The sequence below is a fragment of the Tachyglossus aculeatus genome, chromosome 2 (assembly GCF_015852505.1).
Source record: "Tachyglossus aculeatus isolate mTacAcu1 chromosome 2, mTacAcu1.pri, whole genome shotgun sequence".
Classification (NCBI taxonomy): domain Eukaryota; kingdom Metazoa; phylum Chordata; class Mammalia; order Monotremata; family Tachyglossidae; genus Tachyglossus; species Tachyglossus aculeatus.
The window spans coordinates 65,988,122-66,000,147 of record NC_052067.1 but is presented as its reverse complement, the minus strand read 5'-3'; the positions used below and the strand labels follow the sequence as shown (position 1 = coordinate 66,000,147).

The following is a 12,026-nucleotide window of genomic DNA, read 5'->3' as shown; positions in this document are numbered from 1 at the left end:
ATGGAAGAAGGAGCATTTTTGGTGAACAATTCTCTCAGCTGTATTTAAGGGTGAACTGCAAGGAACAATGGGATGGAGGGCTGAAGATCAAATGTTTAGGTTAGGTCTCATAGCTTTCCAGTAAAGAAAAAAAAAATCGTCTCTTACTATGAAGCTGCACTGTGGCTGAGTTCATGCAATGAGACTGTGAGCCCATTGTTGGCTAGGGACCACCTCTATATGTTGCCGATTTGTACTTCCCAAGTGCTTAGTACAGTGCTCTTCACACAGTAAGTGCTCAATAAATACGATTGAATGAATGAATGAACAGCATTTATTGAACGCCTACTGGGAGCAGTGCTCTGTCCTAAGCATTTTAGATGAGCCATCTCTTTCCCAAATCTAGGAATATTGTTTTTGAAGACCCGGAAACTCCCCAGAGACTTATAAACACAGTTGGGGAAATCTCTTGACCCCCCCCCCCGCCCCATTGGTATTACTTTATGACACTCACCGGGGATTTCTCAAACGTTCCACATGAGTGTGGAGAAACAGTTAAAAGTGAAACTGCCACTTCCGTCGTTTGAGGGTTGTAATGGGCAGGCTTCAGGGGTGTGGACTAAGTCACTACCTTGCTTTTCATTCAAGCAAACAGCTCCTGCAAGGGGGAAAACCACTCCACTGTAGGCAAGTAGTGGGAGGCAGACAGCTTCAATCAGTGAATTGTATTTATTGAACACTTACTGTGTGCAGAGCACTATTCTAAGTGCTTGAGAGAGTATAATGTAACAGAGTTGGTTAGAAACATTCCCTGCTCATATCGAGAATCAGGCAGTAGGAGTCTATTGGCCAGTTAGGTTATTTTTTTCCTGGACTCTGGTTTGAATGGGAAACAGGACCAAACAGGACCACCCCCACCCAATTAATCCATGACTGGTATTTTCTGAGAGCTCACTGTGTGCAAAGCAGTGTACTAAGTACTTAAGATAGTATATTACTGCCTCTATGGAAATAATTCCTATAACTGCTTTGCTTAGCCTGACCTCTTTCTCCTCTGCAATTTCCCTTCACCACCTGCCTCCTAGTATCTCCACATGGATGTCTACAGAAGCATCTCTACAGAAGCAGCAGCATAGTTCAATGGAAAGAGCACGTGCTTGGAAGTCAGAGGTCATGGGTTCGAATCCCAGTTCCACCAATTGTCAGCTGTGTGACCTTGGGCAAGTCACTTAACTTCTCTGTGCCTCAGTTACCTCATCTGTAAACTAGGGATTAAGACTCTGAGCCCCATGTGGGACAGCCTGATCACTTTGTATCCTCCCCAGCGCTTAGAACAGTGATTTGCACATATTAAGCACTTAACAAATGCCATTATTATTATTATTATGTCCCGCAGGACCCTCAGGCTCAACATGTCCAAAGCTGAACATTTTCTTTTTTTTTTTAACAGTTTACGTTAAACGCTTTTTATGTGCTAGGCACTGTACTATGTGCCGGGGTAGAAACAAGTTAAACAGGTTGGACACAGCTTATGTCTCATATAGGGCTCACAGTCTTAATCCTCATTTTACAGGTGAGGTAACTGAGACTCAGAGAAATGAAGTGACTTGCCAAAGGTCATGCAGCAGGCAAATTGCAGAGCTGGGATTAGAATCCAGGTCATTCTGGCTCCCAGGCCTGTGCTTTATCCACCTGGCCCTGCTGCTTCTCATCTTCCCTCCAAAATGCCCTCCTCCACCTAACTTTCTCATTGCAGTTGGCAACACCCTTCCACCCATTTCACAAGCCCCTAACCTTGGCATTATCCTTGACTCCTCCCTCTCTTTCAATCCCCATAATTACTCAGAAATCCTGCCTGCTTTCCCCCCCGACAACATTTTCAGAATCTGCAGCCTTTTTTCCACCCATGTTGTCATCACTCTGGTCTAGGCCCTTGTAGTACCCCAGCTTGACTATTGTATCTGCCCCTCACTGACCTCTCTGCCTCAAATCTCTCCCCTCTCCAGTCCACACTTCACTCTACTTCCAGGATCAAGACATCATTCTGCACTGCCTTCCCACTTCTCAAAAAAACCCTCCAATGTTTGTTTTTTATTTTCCAAAAAGGTAATTATAAAATGCTTACTACATGACAGGACTCATACTAAGGGCTGGAGTAGATATAAGAGAATCAGGTTAGACATAGTCCCTGTTACACCTGGCACTCACAATCTTAATCCCCAGTTTACAGATGAGGTAACTGAGGCACAGAGCAATTACTAATAACAATAATAATAATAATGGTACTTTTTAAGTACTTACTATGTGTCAAGCACTGTCCTTAGCACTGGGATAGATACAAGTTAATCAGGCTGGTCACAGTCCCTGTCCCACATTGGGTTCACATTTTAATCCCCATTTTACAGATGAGGTTACTGAGGCCCAGAGAAGTTAAGTGACTTGCCCAAGGTCACACAGTGGGTATACGTAAGAGCTGGGACTAGCACCTAAGTCCACTGACTCTCAGGAATATGATCTTTCCACTAAGCCATGCTGCTCTGCTTCTCATTCCTCTCCACATAAAGCAGAAACTCCTTTGATTTTAAGGCAGTCAATCAGTGTTCTCTCCTTCCCCACCCCTGAACCCAGTCAGAGTCATCAAATGCCATCGAGTCGTTTCCGATTCAGATAGAATCTATGGACATATTTTCTTCAAACGTCCCATCTTCACTATACATGTAGTCGTTGTGATATGGAAGAAACCTTAAGCCTCTCCCACTCTACCCTGGATCGCACTCTTCACTGCTCTAAGCTACTCACTCTGCCTAGTTCTCATCTCTCCCATCAACCTCTTGCTCTACCTATAGCTCCACCCTGATCAGATGGGGCATACCATGACCTTCCCCATCTTCAAGGCTGTTTTGAAATCTCATCTCCCATAGGAGGCTGTTCCTGAGTAATTTCACAGCTCACCACCCCATTGCACCTCCCCATACCCCCAATTTCCAATTCAGCACTTTGTGTTACCTAAGCACCCATTTATAACGTATGGACATATCTTTTTAGTTGTCCTCTAAGGGCAAAAATCATGTCTTGCCAATTTTGTTTTACTCTCCTAAGCGCTCAGTACATTGCTCTCAATAAATGATATTACTTTATTCCCTATTAAAACTGTGAGCTCCATGTGGGACATGGACTGTGTCCAACCTTATTAGTTTGTATCTACCCTAAAGCTTAGAACAGTGCTTGGCACATAGTAAGTGCTTAACAAATACCATTAAAAATATTAAAAAGGAATGTACTTGGATTTGCACTATTTATTCACCCCACCCTCAACCCCACGGCTCGTATGTTAATATCCATAATTTATTTATCTATGTCAATGTCTGTGTCTCCCTTTGGACTATAAACTCCATATGGACAGGGGACATACCTAGCAACTCTATTATACTGCATTCTCCCAAGTGCTCAGAAGACAGGTCACACACAATAAGCACTCAGTAAATACCATTGACAGATTGATTGATGAGGAGTCATACTTGGAAGAAGAATTTCTGTTGAGGAAAAAAAAAAAAGAAAAAAATATTGTTCTTCCCACCACCTGTTCTTTGCACTGGATCTATTTGGTTTAAAGGTTTATGACTGTCTGATTCATAATATCTCTTTCCTTCCTTTTCAACCTTCCATCCCTTTTCCTATTAGTTGGTTGACTCATAGAGAAATAAAAGTCAGGTGGGCACCCACTTTATCATTAGCCTGGCCATATCTGAGAAACAAAGCCTTAGACTCAAAAGTTGAAGCAGCAGATTTTCTCTATACAGGTAGTGTATCTCTAGGCAAGCGTGGACAGGCAAGGGGTTTGAGAAGCAAGTGTTATGGGATAAATTGTGACAGGGTTCTTCTTCAGTAGAGTGGCCTACAGTGAGATGCATCTGTGAGTGTGGGTGTCTTTGAGAGAGACTCTCTGGCTCACCATCAATGAAAATATAGTAGTGCACCTTTTCTGGCCCCTTGACATTAAGTGAGCAATCTTAGACTGTGGGTCAGGGGCTGCAGGTCATTCATTACTCCACAGTGTCAGTCAGTCAATCGTATTTATTGAGAGCTTGCTGTGTGCTGAGCACTGTACTAAGCGTTTGGGAGAGTACAATATAACAACATTGGTAGACACATTATGAGCCTACAATGAGCTTATAGTATAGAGGAGGCTCTAACAGCCATCCTGAGGAGTGAGCAAAGACAGGATGAGGAGTTGGGGGCTGGGAGCATCATCTCCCTCCTCAGAGAGCAGCAGTTAAGTGACTTTCCTGAGGTCACCCAGCAGGTACACCTAAGAGCTGGGAATCCTCTGATTTCCAGGCCAATGCTCTTTCCACTAGGCCATGCCTCTCTGCTTCTCATTCCTCTCCACATGAAACAGAAACTCCTATGCTACAGCAGCAGCTGGGGCCACCAGACCCCTAGTAATAGCAATAATAATAATAATTGTGGTATTTGTTAAATGCCTACTATGTGCCAGGCCCTCTACTAAGTGCTGGAGTGGATACAAGCAAATAGGGTTGGACACAGTCCCTGTCCCTCCTGGGGTTCACAGTCTTAATCCCCACTTTTACAGATGAGGGAACTGAGGCACAAAGAAGTGAAGTGACTTGCCCAAAGCCAAACAGCAGACAAGTGGTGGAGCTGGGATTAGAACCCATTACATTCTGACTCCCAAGTTCTTGCTCTATCCACTACACTGCTGTCCCTCCTGGGACCATTCCCAGCTCTCCCTGGTTCTGTGGGAATTAAGTTTTTTCTAACCCTCCTGAACCCCAGCCCCCCAGGAGGGAGGCGATTTGTGTACATTTCTGCGTCTGTGCATGTGTACACACATGCTGTGGCAATGTGTCTGTGTCTCCTCCTCACCAGAGAGCTGCCCACACGTGCTGTTGGATCTAATCACAGCTCGGGGAGAGGGGAATATTTCCATCCATGATTCTCTTTCAATCCCCAGAGCAGGCTCTTCCACTCTCAGGGGGATAAGCCAAGAGGCCAAGTGTGGAGAGGGAGGAGGGAGGAGAGATCAAAAAATGCTGCTTAGTCAAGGTGGGATCAGTCAGTCAGTCAATCAAATTTATTAATCTCTTACTGTGTGCAGAGCACTATACTAAACACTTGGGAGAATGCAAACTAACAGACACATTCACTGCTCACAATGAGCTTACAGCCTAGAAGGGAAAACATACATTAATATGAATAAATTAATAAATAAATTACAGATGCATACATAAGTGCTTTGGGGCTGAGGGGGGATGAATAAAGGGAGAAAGTCAGGCAGAGGGACATAGAAGGGAGTGGAAGAAGAGGAAAAAAGGGCTTAGTCAGGGAAGACCTCTTGGAGGAGGTGCATCTTCGATAAGACTTTGAAGCAGGGGTAATTGCTTGTCAGATATGAGGAGGGAGGGTATTCCAGGCCAGAGGCAGGACGTGGGCGAGAGGTCAACGACGAGATAGATGAGATCGAGGTACAGTGAAAAGGTTAGCAGTAGAGGAGTGAAGTGTGTGGGCCGGTTTGTAGTAGGAGAGTGGCGATGTGAGGTAGAAGGGGGCAAGGTGATTGAGTGCTTTAAAGCCAATGGTGAGGAGTTTTTGTTTGATGCGGAGGTGGATGGGCAACCACTGGAGGTTCTTGAGGGGAGAGGAAACATGTTCTGAACATTTTTATAGTAAAATGATCTGGGCAGCAGAGTGAAGGATGGACTGGAGTGGGGAGAGACAGGAGGCTGGGAGTTCATATTCATCCTCCCTCCCCACCCCACAGCACTTATTTACATATCTGTAATTTTATTTATTTATATTACTGTCTATCTCCCTCTCTAGACTATAAACTCATTGTGGGCAGAAACTCTGCACCACTGGCTTTAGAGCACTCAATCACCTTGTCAACTCCTACCTCACCTCACCATTCTCCTACTACTATCAATCAATCAATCAATCAATCGTATTTATTGAGCGCTTACTATGTGCAGAGCACTGTACTAAGCGCTTGGGAAGTACAAATTGGCAACGCATAGAGACAGTCCCTACCCAACAGTAGGCTCACAGTCTAAAAGGGGGAGACAGAGAACAGAACCAAACATACCAACAAAATAAAATAAATAGGATAGAAATGTACAAGTAAAATAAATAAATAAATAAATAAATAGAGTAATAAATAAGTACAACCATATATACATATATACAGGTGCTGTGGGGAAGGGAAGGAGGTAAGATGGGGGGATGGAGAGGGGGACGAGGGGGAGAGGAAGGAAGGGGCTCAGTCTGGGAAGGCCTCCTGGAGGAGGTGAGCTCTCAGCAGGGCCTTGAAGGGAGGAAGAGAGCTAGCTTGGCGGAGGGGCAGAGGGAGGGCATACACATCTCGCACACTTAGCTCCTCTAATGCCAACTTTCTCAATGTACCTCGATCCCGTCTATCTCACCGCCCACCTCTCACTCACATCCTGCCTCTGGCCTGGAATGCCCTCCCTCCTTATATCCAAAAGCCAATTACTCTCTCCCACCTTCATTATTTATACTAATGTCTGTCTCCCCTTCTAGATTGTAAGCTTCCTGTGGGTGGGGAATGTGTCCATTATATTGTTATATTGTATGACCCCAAGCGCTTAGTATAGTGCTCTGCACACAGTTAGTGCTCAATAAAAGCAACTGATTGATTTGCTGATTGATTGATTGATTGCCTTTCCAGATGCCCAGAGGGTGAGTATCCCTGAGGTGGGATGGAGTGAGAGTTTTTCCACCTCTTTGTCCACCAAAGTGCCCTCCTAGGCACAAAGGAGAGCAATGGGACAAAGATAAAATCAATAACCAACAACAAGAACACCTTGAAATTATGCCACTTCAAGGGACAGGTGTTTTCTAGATGTTTTAAACATTAATCCTCACACGTCAGTGACATGGGAAAGATGTGACTTCCTGGTGTTACCATTAAGAGCCTGAGGCCCAGAAAATCAGTGGTATTTGTTGCTCACTTACTGTGTGCAGATCACTCTACTAATCTCTTGGGAGAGTACAACACAGTTGGTAGACACATTCCCTGCCCACAATGAGCTTACAGCTTACAAGTAGAGAAGTCAAGAACATCACCTAACCCTTGTAAAACGGCTATTCAGTGTGTGGCTACTGTTGACTTCATCTGTAGAAAAGGCTCTTCTTTTAGATTTCAGGCTTGAACTTTCTTTTAAAATTAAACAAAATAATAATAATAATAATTGTGGTATTTATTAAGCCCTTAATATATGCCAGACACTGTACTAAGCGCTGGGGTAGATACAAGTGAATTGGGTTGGACACTGTCCCTGTTCCACTTAGGGCTCACAGTCTTAATCCCCATATAATAATAAAAATGGCATTTATTAAGTGTTTACTATGTGTAAAACACTGTTCTAAGCGCTAGGCACTGTTCTAAGTTCTTGAAAATTTTAATGCTTCTGCCTGGTTTCGAGCCAGGGACCTTTCACGTGTTAGGTGAATGTGATAACCACTACACTACAGAAACGCTATAACCCCATATGAGGTAACTGAGGCACAGAGAAGTGAAGTCACTTGCCCAAGGTCTCACAGTAGATGAGTGGGAGAGCTAGAATTAGAACCTAGGTCCTTTGACTCCCAGTTCTGTGGTCTATCCACTGGGCCATGCTGTTCAAAACCTTTCTGAGGGAATTTTCAAGACCTGAGCTTTTCCAGCAGTGGCTGCTGAGCAGCCAAGGTCTTCCCAAGCACCCCGTTTCCCATTTCTGGGGACATACCATCGGCTTTACTGTCGGGTGCTGGCTCTCCGTCCTGAGTAATTTGTCACTCTAATTGGAAGCATAGTCATTTCCTATAGTTGTATATGCAACTAACCAAGGGACCTTAACTGCCTTACGAGAGGTATTTTTTTTTTGCTCCTGGGGAAATTCAGCACGGGATCCCAAACCATTTTCATTTCTTGGTATAGCTCAGCAGCCTTCTCTGAAACCCTGTGTGCTTTGTAAGCACACTTTTACTGTGTGCTTGGTAAGCGCTCAATAAATACCACTGATCGATTCTTTGGGCCTGAGAAGCAGCAGGGCCTAGTAGACAGAACATGGGCCTGAGAGCCAGAAGGACACGGGTTCTGATTCCTGCCCTGCCGCTTGTCTTCTGTGTGATCCTGGGAAAGTCACTTGAGACTGTGAGGCACATGTGGGACATAGATTGTGTCCAGCCTGGTTTCGTTTCTACCTCAGTGCTTAGTACAGTGCCTGGCACATAGTAAGCACTTAGCAAATACCATTACAAATTAAAATAAAGATAAAACAAAAAGCCCTAGGCCAGAGGCTACACTTTCAAGTTACACACATTTTGAAAATTTAGGCCACACTAATAGTTATCCGTCCATCTTGGCATCAAACAAAAACTCCTCACCATTGACTTTAAAGCACTCAGTCGCCTTGTGCCCTCCTACCTCACCTTGCTACTCACCTACTACAACTTAGCCCACACATCTTACTCCTCTAGTGCTAACCACTTCACTGTACCTTAATCTCATCTATCTGGCCATCGACCTCTGGCCCACGTCCTGCCTCTGGCCTTGGAACATCCTCCCTCCCCATAACTGACAGATAATTACTCTCCCCCCATTCATAGCCTTATTGAAGGCACACCTCCTCCAGGAGGCCTTCCCTGACTAAGCCTTCCTTTCCTCTTCTCCCACTCCCTTCTTCTTCACCCTGACTTGCATCCCTTTATTCATCCCCGATCACAGCTCCACTGTACTTATGTACATATCTGTAATTTATTCATTTAATTATTTATTTATGTATATTAATGTCAGCCTCACCCTCTACACGGTAATCAATCAATCAATCAATCGTATTTATTGAGCACTTACTGTGTGCAGAGCACTGTACTAAACACTTGGGAAGTACAAGTTGGCAACATATAGAGACAGTCCCTATCCAACAGTGGGCTCACAGTCTAAAAGGGGGAGACAGAGAACAGAACCAAACATACTAACAAAATAAAATAAATAGAATAGATATGTACAAGTAAAATAAATAAATAAATAGAGTAATAAATATGTACAAACATATATACACATATACAGGTGCTGTGGGGAAGGGAAGGAGGTAAGATGAGGGGGATGGAGAGGGGGATGAGGGGGAGAGAAAGGAAGGGGCTCAGTCTGGGAAGGCCACCTGGAGGAGGTGAGCTTTCAGTAGGGCCTTGAAGGGAGGAAGAGAGCTAGCTTGGCGGATGGGCAGAGGGAGGGCATTGTTGTGGCTTGTGTAAGCTTCTTGTGGGCAGGGAATGTGTCTCTTTATTGTTATACTCTTCCAAACGCTTATTACAGTGCTTTGCACAAAGTAAGCACTCAGTAAATACAACTGAATGAATGAATGAATAAATGCTGTAATGGCACTTAGGGAAAGAGTGCAGGGACCCCCAAGAGAGCGAGGGTGAGGAGCATGTGATTAGCAGCGTGATTAGCATGAGAAGCAGCGTGGCTCAGTGGAAAGAGCACGGGCTTTGGAGTCAGAGGTCATGAATTGAAATCCCGGCTCCGCCATTTGTCAGCTGTGTGACTTTGGGCAAGTCACTTACCTTCTCTGGGCCTCAGTTACCTCATCTGTAAAATGGAGATTAAGACTGTGACCCCGCCCCCCCCGTGGGACAACCTGATCACCTTGTAACCTCCCCAGTGCTTAGAACAGTGCTTTGCACATAGTAAGCACTTAATAAATGCCATCATCATCATCATCATCATCATTAGCAGGCTCCATCTCTAGGAACGAAGGGTCCAGGCTTTCTTTCAGCTCCCACCTCCTACTCTGTCTTCCTCTTCCTCCCCTGGCTTCGGATGTGGGTAATTATGTTAATGGGAGATAAAAGGGGAAGGCCAGGGAATTATAACACCTGATGACTCATTTAGGATGTTTATAATTTTGTTTTCTCAATGACTCTAATCCTTGGCATCTCTGGGGCATGTATTTTAAGACATACCTGGTTCACTACCATTACTTCATAAAGGTTAAGTGATGAGACTGTGGGAGTTCTAACAGTTGGAAAGTACAACAGAGGCACGAGATTCATTCCCCAACCCTGAGGCACTTATACCCTAAATGGGAATCAATCAGTGGTATTTACTAAACTCTGGATATGTACAGAGCACAATACTAAGTGCTTAGGAGAATTTGATACACCCGAGTTAACAGACACGTTCCCTGCCCATGATGAGCTTACGGTCAGGGAAGGACGGACATAGTAATAGTCACAAGCAGGAGAAGCAGAATAAATAACACTGAGCGGTCAATCTGAACAGTAAACTTTAGACTGCAATCTCGCTATGGACAAGGAACATGTTTACCAACTCTGTTGCACTGTACTCTCCCAAGCACTTACTACGGTGCTCTGTACATGGTAAGCACTCAATAAATACCATTGATTAATTAATTGATTAAAATATACATATCTACATGTGTGCAGGAGAGTGAGAGATGCTTGAAGGGAAGATGATGATGATGACCTGCCATCAGGACTGAGAACCTGAACAGAAGAACTGATTCTTCCTGCAGCTGGAAGGTTGTTAAGTGTCAGAGTACTGACAATTAACTGGGGAAGGTTTATTGGAAGAGGTGGAATTTTAAGCGAGTTTAGAAGAAGGCAAAAGTCTGACAGATTTGAGGGGAAAGGCATTCCAGGCCCCGTGGAGGCAGGAAAGATGAGAGTGGGTGGATAAATAATAAAGTCTCGACCCTTCACAGGAAGATATCTGAACCTGTCATTCCCTCTCTCCAGCTGGGATTACTGCTCCTCTAAAGGAAGCTTTCAGAATGGCCAAACTGATGCTAGTGGCGTGCAGGGGCTTGCTTTGCCTCAGGACCACTGGTGTGCAAATCTCCGATTGGCCTCTTCTCCAAATCACCAGGATGTAATTTTCCTGGCCTCTTCCCCCTTCCCAGGCTTATGGGCTGCTGGAAGTGTCGCCTTACCCCCAACCTCCTCACTCCTTCCACTTCTCCCAATGGGACAGGGAACAGCATGTGTGCTGCACATGCTCTCTCTCTCTCTTCATCTCCACCGGACGATCACTCTCCCCACCTTTAAAGCCTTATAGAAGGCACATCCCTTCCAGGAGACCTTCTCTGACTAGGTCCTCATTTCCATTTCTCCCATTCCCCGCTGCATCACCTTTGCACTTATATTTGCTCTCTTAATTCACCCATCCCTCAGCCCCATGACACTTATGTACATCCCTGAAATGTATTTATTTTTAGTGATGTCTGCCTCTCCCTCTAGTCTGTAAACTCACAAGCCCACAACCTTGGTGTCAGCCCTGACTCCGTTCTCTCGTTCACCCCTCACATCCAATCCGTCACCAAAACCTGCCGGTCTCACCTCCACAATATCACCAAGATCCGCCATTTCCTCTCCATCCAAACCGCTACCTTGCTGGTTCAATCTCTCATCTTATCCTGACTGGATTACTGCATCAGCCTCCTCTGTGATCTCCCATCCTCCTGTCTCTCCCCACTTCAGTCTATACTTCATGCTGCTGCCCGGATTATCGATGTGCGGAAACACTCTAGGCATGTTATTCCTCTCCTCAAAAATCTCCAGTGGCTGCCTGTCAACCTTTGCATCAAGCAAAAACTCCTCACTCTGGCTTCAAGGCTCTCCATCACCTTGCCCCCTCCTACCTCACCTCCCTTCTCTCCTTCTACAGCCCCTCAGCACCCTCCGCTCCTCTACTGCTAAGCTGCTCACTGTACCTCATTCTCGCCTGTCCCACCATCGACCCCCAGCCCATGTCCTCCCCCTGGCCTGGAATGCCCTCCCTCCACACATCCACCAAGCTAGCTCTCTTCTTCCCTTCAAAGCCCTACTGAGAGCTCAACTCCTCCAGAAGGCCTTCCCAGACTGAGCCCCCTTTTCCTCTCCTCCTCCCCATCACCCCCCACCTCCTTCCCCTCCCCCCAGCACCTGTATATTTGTTTGTACAGATTTATTACTCTATTTATTTTACTTGTACATATTTACCATTCTATTTATTTTGTTAATGATGT

The 12,026-nt window shown here is 45.1% G+C and overlaps 1 non-coding gene across 1 annotated transcript; it reads right to left on the bottom strand.

The window, feature by feature from the left end:
• Nucleotides 1-7,422: 7,422 nt before the first annotated feature.
• Nucleotides 7,423-7,495, bottom strand: TRNAV-AAC. The gene has a single exon. It is a non-coding gene; the product is annotated as a tRNA-Val (tRNA).
• Between the last annotated feature and the right edge of the window lie 4,531 nt (nucleotides 7,496-12,026).